This window comes from Aethalodelphis obliquidens, unplaced genomic scaffold, assembly GCF_003676395.1.
Source record: "Aethalodelphis obliquidens isolate GAN/ISIS:26980383/991018 unplaced genomic scaffold, ASM367639v1 scaffold57, whole genome shotgun sequence".
NCBI classification, from domain to species: Eukaryota; Metazoa; Chordata; class Mammalia; order Artiodactyla; family Delphinidae; genus Aethalodelphis; species Aethalodelphis obliquidens.
In genome coordinates, this window is record NW_020838001.1 from 4,964,945 (window position 1) to 4,978,801 (window position 13,857).

Here is a 13,857-nt window from a genome sequence, read left to right on the forward strand (position 1 = left end):
CACGTAGTCCAACCTCCTCCTCCAAAAGGCGCCGTTACCTGCCTTCTATAGCAGCCTCTCTCTTGTGTTTCTTTGTAGTTTTGTTGCCCTGGTGTGCTGCCCTAGCCACTATGGTTTAGTCTTGCCTGCTTAAAATATTTCGTTATGTCTTTTAAGTCCCTTGTAATCTACAGTTTTGTCCTCCACCCCCCGCCCCCCGCCTTTGCCATTTAATTTGTTACAGTCTGGAAGAATCCAAGAAAATTGATCCAAGAATTTCCCACGGCCGGGGTTTGGCTGGTTGCAAACTCTGGGCAGTTTAACATGTACTTTGTCCTCTGTGTTTTCTGTAAATTGGAAGCTGGTCCAGTGGCTTGATCAGACTCAGGTTCAATCTTTTTAGCTTGACCTCAGATGATACTGTGTTCTTTCATCAGGAGGCAAGCCCTGTCTGATGTCTCTTTTTTCCCCGATGCTAGCAGCAAGTGATGCTCTGTTCTTAGAGCCATTAATTCCCCGGGGGTTGCAAAATGGTCATGTTTTAATTCTGCTATTCCTCCTTCATTTATTAGCTGGAATATTTTTATAAAGAGCTGTTTCCCCTCATCTATCTGATTACCCAGTGGTACAGTTCACAAGAGAAAGATCGGATAAATACCTGATTCTTTCTTCGTGCGTCAATTTCCAAGATAATGAGTTGATCTCCCACCATCCTCCAAAGATGATCACCTTTACTTTTTAAATGCCATTATGAACTCATAGATCTAAAACTATTTGCTAGGTTTTAATCCATTACAAATAGTTTACTTTTTGAAGCTCGAATTGCGTTCTCTTCGGCTGCTGGAATCTTCTTAGAGTTCTGTTTTGTCCTTTGACGTGACTAGCACACTTGTTTTCTTGCTCTTCTGGGTCCATTGTGAACATTTCCTGCCCTAGACCTCAAATCAGCCATTTCTCCAAGAAGCCTGGCTGCTCGTACTGGGAAATGGTATTCTGACACCACAGTCTGGGTCCCTCAGATGCTCATTGCTGTCAGGTTGATGCTTATTTTTAAGGAATTTTAACACTTAAGAGTATTCACATTCAAATCTAAGACTACAGATGTTTTATTTAATACCCCTATATTCATGGGCACAGGTGATGACAGAATTAATATATCCCATTGTTGTTCTTTTACGTTACCTTGCAGAACACCCACGACCATCTCAGGTAATTCCGATACTAACACCAACAATATAATTACTGAGAGCAGTTTAAAATTTCTTTGCATACACTCCTCCTACTCTCTCCCCACTTTTGTGTGATTGTATGACTGAGTAATTGCCGTTACAAACTATATCCTCTCCCTTTTAGCCCTCTTTATTGCTAGTTTAAAAGGGAGCCAGTATTTAATACTCACCCTTGGTCTTTATGTAAAGCTTTCTCTAGTTATCTTGGTTGTCTGAATCCCATTCTCGAGTAGATTCCTTGGGAAGAACCCGTGGGAACAGTATTCCCATTGCACATTGCTAACAGTTTGTAGCCTTTATACATAAAAGTCAGTTTGTGAAATTTCAAATCCTTTTCTTCCTTGCAATGCCTTAAAAATATTATGCTGGACTTCCCCGGTGGTGCAGTGGTGAAGAATCCGCCTGCCAGTGCAGGGGACACGGGTTTGAGCCCTGGTCTGGGAAGATCCCGCATGCTGCAGAGCAACTGAGCCCACGTGCCACAACTACTGAGCCTGCGCTCTAGAGCCCGTGAGCCACGACTACTGAAGCCCGTGCGCCTAGAGCCTGTGCTCCGCTACAAGAGAAGCCACCACAATGAGAAGCCCGTGCACTGCAACAAAGAGTAGCCCCCGCTTACCGCAGCTAGAGAAAGCCTGCGCACAGCAACGAAGACCAACCGCAGCTAACATCGTCTTCTGGCATAAAACATTGCTGTCAAGAAGTGTGACAATTTTCTCTTCTCTTATAAATCACTTGCTGCTTTTGCCTAAATGGCCAATGGATTTTGTTTTTTCTTTAAAGTCCTGTGATTTTACTTTAGAATATGACTCAGTGATAGTCTTTCTGAGTCAATCTTCTCAGATACTTACCCTGTGTACTCTTGCAGTGTGTAATTTCAAATCATTTTTTAAACGGAGGTATAGCTTACATACAGTAAAATGCATTCTTTATATTGACCATTTCTATTGTGTCAGTTTTGACACACTCATGCAACCACCACTGTGATTAAGATATAAAATATTTCCATCATTCTTTCAATATGCAGGTTCAAATCTCCTTGTCTTCAGTAAAGGTTTCTTGAATTATTATTATTTTTAGTGTTGTTTCTGTTTCCTTGCTTTGGTGATCTTCCTCAGTTACTCTTTGTTAGAACTTCTTTGCCAATATTCAATAGGTGTCACTTTTTTCTGAAATCCTTTTTATCTCTCCTTTTTGTTACTGTTTTCCTCTCTCTGCATTTTGGGATTTTCGATGGCTCTGTCTTCAAGTTCACAGATCTTTTCTTCTGGTAGTGTCTAATCTGTTGGCAATCTCATCCTGTGTATTGTATATGTCAGATGTGATTATTTTCAACTCTAGAAGTTGGGTTCTTTTTCTATTTTCTAGGTATCTCCTTAATGCTTTCCTCTATCTTCTTGAACATATGGAATGTAATCAGAATAACTTTTCTAATATCATCTACAAATTCTATCATCTGTTGGTTCTATCAGCGATTGGTTAGCTTTTTTCTCATTATTTCCTGTTTTTACAATTGGAATTACAGATTTTACCCTGTTGAGGGTACTGGATAGTTTTATATTCCCTTAATTAATGAACTTTGTTCTGGAATGCAGGCACATTTCTTGGAAACATTTCCATCCTTTTGAAGTTTGTTTCCAGTCTTTGTTAGGTGGGAACAGCACAGTCTGGGTTACTCTGGCCCAACGATGGAGGTGATGCCCTTCTGAGTACTCTATGCAACGTCCTGTGTGTTACCAGGTTTTTCCATCCTGGCTGGTGGCAGCACAAATTATTCCCACCCCTGTGTGAGCTCCAGGAATCATTCTGCCTGTTCCTTTCTGGTGGTTCTGCCCTTACCTTTGGGTCGTTTCTTTGCATGCACTGATCAGTACTTACCTGAAGGCTTGAGAGAAACCCTTTGCAGATTTCTGGAATGTTCTCTCTGTGCAGCTCTCTGTTTGCTGCTACACTGCTATAAGTTCTAGCCATTTTGACTTCCCTGAATTGTCCACTCTGTCTTCCAAGGAGATTGCCAAGATGTTTGGGTTCCTCCTCCTAGCACTGTGCCCTGGAATCTCTTCAGTCAATAAGCTGGGCTCGCTGCATTGTTTGTTTTTTTCTTTCCTTTTCTCAGCAACTCACTGTCCTGTGCTGCCTGTTTTCCAACATCTGAAAATTATGGTTTCAAGTATTTTGTTTGGCTTTTGAGTTGTTTCGGGCAGGGACATAACTCTGTTCCCTTTGCGCCACCCTGGCTACGAGCCTGTGTCTCTGAGTTTAAAAATGTTCTCCTTTTCATGTTCTGTTTCTCCTAAGCATCATTTGCTGTGTTTATACATGTGTATATTTCTTCTAGTTTACTCTTTATTTCTGTAGTTATTATTTTCTTTTATTTCTAATTCTTTCCTGAGTTCTGTTACCCCATTCCTGAATTTTTTCTAATTCTGATTTACATTGTCTTTTTAAAAAAATTATTTATTTAATTTATTTATTTTTGGCTATGCTGGGTCTTCGTTGCTGCACGCGGGCTTTCTCTAGTTGCAGCAAGTGGGCTCTAGAGCACAGGCTCAGTAGTTGTGTCTCACGGGCTTAGTTGCTCCACGGCATATGGGATCTTCCCGGACCAGGGCTCAAACCCATGTCCCTTGCATTGGCAGGCGGACTGTTAACCACTGCGTCACCAGGGAACCCCTACATTGTCTTTTCATGTCTTGTATCATTTTCTTTATATCTTTTGCTTCTATTTGGAAATAGAAGGTCACAGTGGCATGATTTCATTTCCGTGGGGAGGTTATCTTGCTCTCTATTTCTTTGTATTATAATTCTGCGTGGGATTTGACCTCAGTGCTTTTCTGAGGTCAATTGAGCTTACTTGTTTCCACATGAGATTAACTTTCCTGAATTTTTACAAAGATGTGTGGTTCCCAGATCTTCTTTTTTTTTTTCTTTTGCGTTACGCGGGCCTCTCACTGTTGTGGCCTCTCCCGTTGCGGAGCACAGGCTCCGGACGCGCAGGCTCAGCGGCCATGGCTCACGCGCCCAGCCGCTCCGCGGCATGTGGGATCTTCCCGGACCGGGGCACGAACCTGCGTCCCCTGCATCGGCAGGCGGACTCCCAACCACTGCGCCACCAGGGAAGCCCGCCAGATCTTCTTTTTTTCTGTTATTTCCATGTAGTGTTAAAAATTATTATCCTGGTTCTATTCCACCCACCTTTATATACACCTTATATTTTCCTTTGTCTCTGCTGCTCCTGTATGGGCCAATTTTGATTCCACCCCCAGCAGTTCCTCATCTGTCCTTCCTGTCTTGGAAGGTAACCCTTCCAAGACAGGATTAATTTCAAGAGTTCATAAGACTACCTGCTCCAGCTCCTTTCCTGGCTTCACCACTAACTAGTAGTATGACCCGGCACAAACTACTCAGATCCTTACTGACCACTGGTCAAGGGAGAACTACTCAGCATTCTTCTGCCCAGTTTCCTTATCTGCAAAATGGGGATAATGATAGTATGAACTCATACAATTCTAGTAAAGATGAAATGCTGAATGCTTGTGCTCAGCAAAAGCTCACAAACTTTTCAGCTGAGCTGGAGGTCTGCAGAAAGGAGAAGCACAGAGTTCGAATATTTTTGCTGCAAGTTCTCAAATGCTGACTGTCTGAGGACCTGGTTAGGTGGCTGGACAGTAGCTGTGCCTTTTACCGTTAGTGACTGAGCTTGTGTGGCTGCCCTGTTTCCTCTGGGTCCTGAGGCTGCTGCATCTTAAGGATGCCTCTTGGCCCAGTTTTGTAGAGTTGGCGGTGAAGAATCGCACGTGGTTTGCCCGACACGTCAGGGAGAAGGGAATGATTTTCCACTCGATTCTGTTTTTTCCAATAAAATGCTATATTTAAACCACCCAGATATACTTTAAGGAAATCCATAGTGTTGCTTAATGGAAGTTCCCAGTTCAATAGAGAAACATAAACATCTACATAGAAAGAGACACCTCACCTAATTCTTGACTCTCCTGAACTTTAATCCTTTTTCCATTTTCTTCATCATTTTAAAAGAGGAATCTTAAATTTCCTAGAGACAGGAAGTGACGTACAAAATTTGGCCAAGTCCTTCCAAACCCAGAGATGGAATCAGAGAAGTTTAGAAATCGTTGAGCCCTGGAGGCTTTCTTCATGGCCTCTGAAGTAACAAACGATGTCACCTATAACCAGAATAATTCCCTGGAGGTTTCCCTTTCTTCTCTCCACATCTCAATCTTTCTTTTTCATGCCCACTGGAAGTACAGAAAAGGGTTGTTCTTCATTTGCCCATCTCTCTATTTATTCAATGTGTGTTTATTGAGCACCTACTGCATGCTGGTCATGGGGCTGGTGGAACATGGCAGACGAGGTACAGTCCCTGCTCTTACAGGGCTTATGTCCTACTATGAGGAGACAGAAAATAAACGAAGAAGTAAATGTCTAATCAGAAATTGTGATAACACTATGAAGGAAGTGGATTTGGGGGACAGTGTGCAAAGGGCCCCAGAGGTGGCGACATTTAAGCTAATCCTGAAAGAGCAGCAGGATCTATTCGGGGGGCAGGAAGCGATTCCAGGCAGAGAGGATGGCTTGGCCAAACACCCTGGAGCAGGAAATGGGACAGAACCACCGCCAGTGTGTGGCATTCAGTGGAGAATAGTGAAAGATGAGTTTGGAGGCATAATCCGTGGATTTGGGTCTTAATCCTTACAATAAAGGGAGACCATTGAAGGAGTTTAAGCAGGAGAGTAAAACAATGAATGAAATTTTCTGCAAAGGTCAACTGCAGGGTGGAGGATGGATTGGAAAGAGGGGAAGTGGAAACAGGGAGGCCAGCCAGGCTGGGAGTGCACAGTTCAGAAGAGGCAATGATGCTGGCCTTGCCCTGGAGGCCAGTGAGACGTGGAGGACTAGGGTCGGTCTGCGGTGTTAGGGGAAGAGCCTTGATTCTATCCTTGGCTTCACTAGTGGTCAGGTAGATGGACCTGGGAATTTCTCCTTTCACCGCCCCCCCCTTATTCCCCAATTTTTAAAACTGTAAAATTCACATAACATAAAATTTACCATCTTAACCATTTTTCAGTGTACAGTTCAGTGGTATTAAACACATTCGTAATGCTGTGCGACCATCTCCACCATCCAATGCTTTTCATCTTGTAGAAGTGGAAATCTATCCACGTTAAGCTATAGCTGCCCATTTCACCGCTCTTGCCAGCCCCTGGAAACCACCCTTCTACTTTCCGTCTCTGTGATTTTGACTCCTCTAGGGACCTCATATAAGTGGAATCATACAGTATTCATCTTTTTGCAACTGGCTTATTTACTTAGTATGATGTCCTCAAGGTTATCCATGCTGTGGCATAGAATTTACAGAACTACCCTCCTTTTTGAGCCTGAATAATATTCCATTGTGTGGGTATACTAGTTTGCATCTCTGTGTTTCCAGCCTCAGCACATGGTAGGGTTTTTTTTTTTTAATGAAAAGATGGACGTATACATGGATGAAAAAATGTATAAATGAATATAGATGGATGGGTCAATGAATAGATGGATACGTGCATGCGTGAGGTGTTGTGTGGATGGATGATGGATGGAGGGATGGGTGGATGGGTAGATGGATGGATGGATGGATAATGGATGAATGGAAGGGTGGATGATGGATGGATGGGTGGATGGGTAGATGGATGGATGAATGGATGAGTGGGTAGGTGAGTGGAGGAATGGGTGGACGGAATAGTGAATGTATGTGTGTATGATGGGCACATGGATAGATGCGTGGCTGGATTGAGGTATGAACAACCTTTCTCCAAGAGGCCTTTCCTGGAGTTGGTGAGCTCTTTTTAAGGCTTTCCAAACGTGGCACTGTGAGGCACAGTTGGAGAGAATGTGGTTTTCTAGATTCAAGACAGTGTAGGGGTAGAGAAGAGGTCTCAAACCAGAGGCCTGGAGACTGTAGTCAGTTGGCAAGTGGAGTATACTTTCATCGAATTGGCTGTCGGCTTTAAAAGTGAGGAGGTTTCCCACAAAAAAATCTAGATCTCTTGACTCTTTTGGAAACCTTTTTTTATTTAAGATTTTTTTTTTTTTGATGTGGACCATCTTTTAAAAGTCTTTACTGAATTTGTTACAATATTGCTTCTGTTTTTTATGTTTTGGGTTTTTTGGCCACGAGGCCTGTGGGATCTTAGCTCCCTGACCAGGGATCGAACCCACACCCCCTGCACTGGAAGGCTAAGTCTTAACCACTGGACCGCCCGGGAGGTCCCTCTTTTGGAAAACTTTTAAGCTCTGGCCTTACTGGGCCAACATTCCTGCCTGAAACAAGTGGCTGGAACTGAATGGCAGACATCTCCTCTCGAGGGTCAGGGGCCACCAGCTCCTCGGCTCCCAACACGCCCACCCCCCTCGTTTGGTGTTCACAGCCGAGTTCTCCACCCTACAGTGGTGGGTTTGGGGGCCGAAAGGTCTGGGTCAGAGTCTACTCCCATCAGGTTCTCTGTGTCCTCGGGCAGGTCACTTCCTCTCCTTGTCCTGCTGGAGGGGCAGAGAACTGGTAGCAATAGAGTTGGTTTTGGCCCAAGTGCATCCCTCGCGCTGGTTCCTCCCTGGCTTTGCCGTAGATTCCTCACCTGAGACGTGGGGATGGTGATGACATACTATTAATAATACGCACTATGACTATTAAAACGTGCTGCAAGCCTCGCACACGGCAGCCAGTGCATCCTCCAGCGAGGTCGGCAGTCTTATTATTCCCACCTCAAGAGGACGCTCAGGCTGCCCGAGTCCACCCGGCCAGGAGCCGGCAGAGCCGGGCCCCAGACCGGGTCTCCCACTCCCAGCGTCTCCCTGTGCTTCCTGCAACCACGTGCACGCAGCACAGGGCGGGGCCTCTCTGAGCCACCACCGCTGCCACGCATCCTGCCTTTGCTGACAAACCCGGGACTGGCCCTTTGACCCCCGGGGACCTCTCTTTGCGGAACATCCCGATGTACAGGCTCTGGAACGCGGTTCCTCCTCTCTCGTCCACACTCCGCTCTCCGGTGGCTGGGCCGTCCCCTTTCCCACACAGAGGGCCTGGAGGGCCCTTGAACAGCGTGTCTGAACAGAGGCCTGGGTTCCCAGCCTCCGGGGAGCCCCAGGGACTGGCCGCCCAGCTTCAAAGTTCTTCCCAGCCAGACGTGTCCTGCTGACCGTGTTCCCAGGGGACAGTGCCTTTCCCACGGCCACACGGACCCCGGGAACGGCCTTGGCCACCAGCCCGCCTCTGAGGTCCTCCCGACCGCGGCCTTTCCGTCCCCGGGAGGCAGTGGGTCTGTGGCGACGGCGGGCCTGCGGCTTGGTGAGATCTGGGTTTGGGTCCAACAGCAATTTGACTTCAGGCAAACGCCTTCTCCTGTCTGAGGCTCCCTCTTCATCTGTACATTGGGGTTGACAGTGCCAGCCTCAGGGGGTTTCACCCAAGGGGCTTTCAACACGCCTTTCTGTCAAACCAGCGTCCAACTATGTCTCCCTGGAGAAAGGCCCCTAAATCCACAAACCCCCCTCGTGTGACTGGTCGCCATGCTCTAGAGACTGCGAAGCGATTGAGCTGGTCGGTTCTCTTCCGGTATAAAAGGCAGACCCCCGCCACCAGACATGACTCTCCGGCCTCCTAGTAAAAGGACACAGGGCCCCGCTTCCGTGATGCTCTTCAGAGGAATGTATGTTTCTTGAGGGCCAAGTGTATCATTTCTGGGTAGAGAACATGGAGAAGAAAAGGAGAATCCACCTCCACTGCTATCCTCACGGGAACGAGATTGAAAGAAAATAAAAACAAATTACCTCCTGATCGTGACTGATGTTACATAAAAAGTTAGTACATGTAGCAAGGTCCTAAAAAAAAAAAAAAGGACTAATAACTAGACAAATACACGACACAAATTTCAGGTCCGTTTAAGACTTGGACGTGGAAGTCTCTAGACTGCCATGGAAAAGGCAGCTTCACTTAGAAACACAGGACTTGGCCCTGGTGACACTCAATGTTATTACCTTGACGTACTAATGAGGCTGCCAAGCAAATAGTCTTCAAATTAGAGGCCACCAGCCATCGTGTTAATTTTACATTAGTGTGTTGAGTAAAAGGATATTTACTGCTCAAGGAACAGCCCATCTCAAGTTAATCGATTGAAAAAACATGAAAGTGTGGGCTTTTCTGGAAGGCCTTCTCTTTGTCAACATGAAGCTCCTCTAATTTCGTTATAAAGTCCTCGTATTTTCCCTCCACCATGGGAAGCGTCATTTGGGATTATGTTACGTATCGTCCCTAAGAAAATTCTGCTGATGGTAACAAGTAACTATCCCAGAAAGGTGACCGGAAATATTCCAGTAAGTGTCCTGTGGCCTGCCTGCGGCCGTTCCTGACATAGCCCCTGGGGAGCAGGAAAGGCTGCCCGCCACGCCAGCCTCAAAAGATGTCCAGGTGATGGTTGGCTGTGGCCCCTTACCCGGGGCGTGTAGTGAAGGAGGCAGGGGCCCTTCCTGTAAATGAAGGTCACGGATTGTGGGTCCAGCACTATGGGACCCCTCCAAAAAGAGGGTCAGGAACTACTCAGACCAAAAAGAAGAAATCCCACCAGCAGAAGGTTGACATTATGTGGGCATTAATATTGCTCTGGTAGGTCATTGTGAAGGTCAGCTTGAGGCGTCCACCCAGTGAGCCCCCGTCCCCAGTTCTTCAATCCATCGCTCATCAGAGTCGATAATCAGGTGACTCTAAGTAAGGGAGACTGTCCTAGATGGTCTGGTGGGCCTGGTCCAATCCGTGGAAGGGCCTTAACAGCACAGCTGGGGCCCCCTGGCGAAGAGGAAATCCTGCCTGATCTTTTGAGCTCTGTCCTGAAATTTTCATCTCATGGCTAATTTGAAGACCACCCAGGCCATGCCCCCATCTCTCGGCATGTCGGTCCCTCTGCCTGGACAGCTGCCAGTGGCTGGCGCGCCTCATGGCTGGGATGCTGTGGGTATTGCACCTGCTCAGGGAGGCTCCAGCGGCTCCTCCCCCACTGCCACTCTCATCCAGACCCCTGGTACATTTCCGGTTCTGTGCTTGTTTGTCTTTATTGGATGTTACCTTGTTGATGTATCTGCTTCCTGTTTATTGTTTTTTCTCTCTCCCTTGCAGCATAGAAATCCCTTGGATCCTGTCTATTTCTGCTCATCCACCTTGCGTGTTCCAGGGTTGTGTTCATAATTGTGGATGAGTGAATAAATGAATGCCCTGGAGTTTGGATGGGTGGGGCTGGGGACCAGGGCCAGCCCTCTCTCTTCCTGCTCTCTGCGGAAGAGCTCCACCACAGCACGGCCTGCCCTCCAGCCCAGGGCCCGCAGCCAGGAATTCCGATTCAGAGACATCTTGGAGGGAACATGTGGCAGGCTTGCTCCGGTGCCCGGCTGGACTCCGGGACGTCTCTGCCCGGGTTGCTGGGCACCTGCCCGCCGTCTAGGTCACGTGATCCCCATGGAAAATTTCTGGTCTGCAGCAGGATGCCCATGACTCTGTGACCACAAAATGTTACACCCACTGGTTCTGATGGGGACGCTTTGTTTCTTGTTAAAACAGTGGCCTGGACATGTCAGGAGAGAGTCCGGTCCAGCCCTGGAAGCACTTCAAGGCACTTGAACCCGGTTCCTGGCCAGGGCTCTGAGGCTATGAATCAGGCTGGGAACACAGTGAGTTCAGAGCTGGCAGAGATTTCAGGGCCTGGAGTCAGCCCTTGGCTGGGCCCGGGCTGTGGGTCAGGGAGGCTTCGGAGAATTTCACCCATCTTCAATTTGCACCAAGACCACTCATCCCATAATAATAAAAATGCTCCCGTGGAGCCTTACACAACCTTGCACACACGATCTCATGCACCCCCAGGGGCCTGATGAGGCAGTGCCCTTCCCATGGTACAGATGAGGAAACTGAGGCTCAGAGAAGTGACTGTCTTGCCCAAGGGCTGGCAGATGGGACGGGAGCCCAGCATCCCGATTCCGTGCAGGTGTGGAGGGATTTTGTGCGTTGCAGCCGTACAGGGTGTCCCACCCTCTGAGGAGGAAAGAGGAGGCAGAGGCCTTCACTTCACACGTGTGGGGGACTCCCTGGGACCCCTCAGGGTCCTACCTCTGGAGGGCTCAGGGGACTCACGCCTGATGGGGCAAAGGCGGCCTGGGTTGGCTACATCTGAGAAATCAGAGCTGGATGAGTCGTGGGCACCAGGACCCTGGGGACTGCATTAGGGAAAAAGGGCTGCTCTCCCAGACACTGGCCCCCGGGGTGTACCCAGGGCCAGAGCCATCCCCCAGGAGTGTCAGTCCACGGTGGAGCCTCTGCTGAGCCCTGCCCCTGCCCCGAGGGAGAGGCCTAGACGGTGCAGGGTGGTCCACCTCGCCTGGCCTCCCCATCCTGCTTCATCCCTGCGCCCGGGCGAGGACTCCCCTACCGCAGGCAGCCAGCTCACTGCAGACCTGTCAGGAAGCAGGTTCCTATTCAACCAAAGAGCAAGTTTTGATTTTTCTCCAGGATTGGGCTTCATCGATTGCTGCATGAGACTGTGTTTGCGACTTACACTCACCACAGGGCTGTCTCTGCTGGAGGGTCCAGCAAAGTCACCTTCACTGCCTGAGTTCACATCCTGTCGGGGCAAACCTCTGTCCCGGCGCACGGGTTTAAAGGGCCAGTGGGCAACACAGAGGTTGGCTCCACGATTAATCCTACGTGTCCGGTTCGTTCTGTCCACCCAGCTCCACTGACTGGGGTCGCCCTGAAGTGGGGGTGGTGTGTTCACCCAGCACTTCCCCCAGTGCTCGGAGCATGGCAGGCCTTCAAAAGGATTTATTGCGGAAATGAAGAGGTGGGATTGTCCAACTGGTCTGCAGTGGCAGGTTATCTTTTTTTTTTTTAACATCTTTATTGGGGTATAATTGCTTTACAATGGTGTGTTAGTTATCTTGACCGGAATGGATGCCCTCACTACTGATCCTCTCCTGGAGCAGGGTCAGAGGTTAGGGGAGGGGCTGCTCTGGGGCATGGTCCCCCGACTCAGGGAGGTGGGATGCTTTGGGTTGTGGATGACGAGGTGCATCTGGCCACAGGCAGTGGGATGGGAGGGCCAAAGTGGGGAACTTGGCTCAAAGGGGATCCTAGGAGGCGCCCTTTCTGTGTCGTTCTTAGCTTTCCCTCGGGCAGTCACCGTTCCACGTGCTGGTGTCATGGGGAGCTGCAGTCCCCCCAGGAACCAGCCACTCGGAGAGCCAGGTTGGGAGTGGGGAGGGGAGACCCATCCAGGCAAAAGGAAGGGCCTGTGGGAGAGCAGACCACTTTGTCTCAGGGCCAGACTTCAGGCAAGTGTGTAAAACACCATGAACAAAGGAGGAGAGGGAAGATGGGGGTCAAATCATGGAGGGCTTGTGATTTGATTCCAAGTGCAGAGGGGGGCACTCAGGGCTTGAGCGGGAGGGTGAGAAAACACTGATTTTTTTTTTCTAAAAGGCAATTGTTTTAAGGAAGCCGCATCTCAGTTGGAGACACATGAGCCCTGCCAGGGCAGCCGCCAGTCTGTTCACACTCATGGGCCCGTCTAAGAACCGCCTTCGCACAAGGAGGCCATAGACCCACCCCTTCCCATCTGACTCGCCTGGGGCCCCTCCTGGGAAAAGGATGCTGTTTCCCTTTGGGGGTGGCCTCTGGAAGGGGCCACGCGGCATGACCTTCCGTTGACCCATCTTCTGCCCAAGTCCATGGCGGTTGGGTCGTCTGAATGGCCAAGTGATGAACTCATCGCCCACCTCCTGCAGGGCCACTGTCTGAGTATGTCTGTGCTTAATCAAGGGACAAGCACGCTGTGTCCCGGGGCTGGGCCGCCAACATCCTTGATGAGTAACTGGGACAGTGAGGGGATGGGGAAGTGGCAACAATGCCACCATTGTTCTTTGGCTCCAGAGCCCCAGAGGGCCAGGGCCACACGGAGGCTGGGCTGCGCTGGGCTGGGCTGGCAGCTGCAGCTGCTAGCCAGACCCCCTGCAGCCTCGGTCATCTCAGCAGGAAGGCGAGGGGACAGGTCCTGCTGCCCCGGCGACGCCACTTCCACAGAGTCCCCAGAGGCTCAGGACAAGCAAACATGTCTTGTCTGCAAAGGGCAAAGGTTCCTTTCTGCAGAAGGGCTGGGCGTTTATGCACAGTGGAGGGTCTTTGGGTTCAGTTGCGTGTTCATTCATTCATTCATTCATCCATTTCTGATTCCTTCAATATTCATCCAGCCCCTTCGAGTGTTTTACCTGAAACGTGAGAATGAGCAACTTCCTCATCACGTTTAACCCTCGCAGCATGCAGTGAGCTCTATGCAATTCAGATGCCTGTCCAAGGTGGCTGGGCTGGGACCTTCCCCACTCCTCCGGGGAGGGGGTGGTGTGGCCTTGGGCTGAATCCTTCACCTCTATGACATACATTACAGCGGGCGATGTTAACTACTCATCCAGTTTTTATTCACAGATCTAGAGACAAAAGTCTACCTATAGAGGTATAATTTCATTAACAAATTTGATCCTATGTCTGGGTAACGAAATGGAAAGGTAGAGAATATGCTTTCTCTTCCATGAGATGTCCATGGAATAGTTACCAAGAAAGAGCCAG